This window comes from Gavialis gangeticus, unplaced genomic scaffold, assembly GCF_001723915.1.
Source record: "Gavialis gangeticus isolate Ggan-Ray unplaced genomic scaffold, GavGan_comp1, whole genome shotgun sequence".
In the NCBI taxonomy this organism is placed as follows: Eukaryota; Metazoa; Chordata; order Crocodylia; family Gavialidae; genus Gavialis; species Gavialis gangeticus.
This window is the reverse complement of record NW_017729034.1, coordinates 26595826-26597646: the sequence shown is the minus strand read 5'-3', so window position 1 is coordinate 26597646 and position 1821 is coordinate 26595826. Positions and strand designations below refer to the sequence as shown.

The 1821-nt window shown below is 34.8% G+C and overlaps 1 protein-coding gene across 3 annotated transcripts in view; it reads right to left on the bottom strand.

The window, feature by feature from the left end:
• The window catches only part of KIF6 (kinesin family member 6), a 518996-nt gene that overhangs the window by 442085 nt on the left and 75090 nt on the right, over positions 1-1821 (bottom strand). The window lies entirely within an intron of this gene.

The window sequence follows — 1821 nt, the reverse complement described above, 5'->3', positions numbered from 1 at the left end:
GTCCCAGTTTTGTTTGCAAAGAGAAATATAGTTTGAATGCAATGGACAAAGAACATTCCCCTTAATTATGGTCTGGATGTTATTACTAATAAGGTGGTAGAGTTTAAAGAAACTATATCTGTCCACAAAAATACAGTTAATGGTTTTTTATTAACACATGACAAACCTTTTTGTACTGCTTGCCAGGACAGATTCATACTTTTTTGTTAAACATGATACTGGGAGTGGGGAGCAGAAATGTATGAGATATAAATACAAGTTTTGGTTATCTGCCCAGGCCCCCTTGATATTTATAGTATGCTTATTTTATTTCATGTATACAATTTTTAAGTCTGTATAGATTTTACTAGGTAGATAGGCTATATATTTTACTTGTCCAAGTTGTTTTCAAGGGTAAAGACCTATAAGATTCTATTTTTCCCCTCAACTCCAACTTTATTAATTATTGTAAGCTGATCCAGAATATTCTGGAAAAACAAGTACTTAGGCCCATCCTCTCTAGATATCAGGATCTACATTTTATGGTGATTGATCAGCTATAAATAAGAAAGGTAGAAATTAGATATCATTATTTTATAGTTTAATTTTTTGTAAAATACAGATCACTAGAAATAGCACCAATAAAAGAATTAAAATTAGAAACCTGTTAGATATCCAAGCAACTCTTTAGTAGAATTTTCAAACTGTCAATTGAATCAGAACTTAATGGTCTATATTTGAAAGAACAGATGATAAAGACTCTCAGTTAGGGAACGCCAAGCTTCTTACTTTCATTTCAGCAGCTGTAGTTTACACAGACTTTCCCTAGATTTATACATCACATAAACTGTTTCTGCATAATTCTAACATCCCTTTACAATAATTCAAAGACAGCTTTTGAAAGGGATAAAGAAATGAAGAATGAATTATCCTCTTGATAAGATTTAACAAACCCAAAAAAGTAGTTTGGATTTGATTTACTCAATGTAAAGACCTACCAATTTTGTATAAAGCAAAAAGGACAAAACTTATGCTTTTGCATTTTGTTTATGGACAGAGATAAATAAGCCAAGATAAGGGGTAGAAACCCTTTCCCTTCTTGCTTAAGAGGAAAGGACCGTATATATATAGCTGCTGGTCTGGCGCCATGAAAGATGCAAAGGGTTTCCAACTTACTATCGTTTATTTAAAAGCTTGAGAAGTTGCCAAATTGTTCAGTGGAATTCATGACAGTAGGATATCAGAGAAAAATGAATATAAACATGCTGACAGCAACTGCATCCAATAGCTGCTCCCAGGGGAAAAGAGGATTGAAAGTGGCCTCCCGAACCACTGTATTTAGCCCTTGAAATCATAGGCAACCATTTATTCAAAACAAATACATACGAACATCTACTCTAGCCCCTTGTGCACACCAGAACCATAAAGCCTATTAAAATCTTTCCAATGTGCCACAGATAAAGATTATGGAAGATGACACCACTGCCAATGCTTTGACAATGCAGTAGCAAGAAATCAATTAGATTAAAATATACTCCAATAATCCTAGGAAGAGATCCATGTCCCATGCAACACTGGAAGGGGAATGAAAACCATCAAAAGGCCCCTGAGAACCTGACATTGGGAAAAAAATTCCTTCCTGACCCCAAATCTGGTGATCATTTAGCCTTGAACATATGATCCAAACCCAGCATATAGGAAATCTAAGAGTATCAGGAAGAACACCAGCCCACTACAACCACACTCCCACTTCTAACTGTGTCCACTATTCAGTCCTATAAGGAGGGTGAGACAGAGAAACTCTGACTTTTTAAAAATGTTATTACACAAATATTAAAGCAA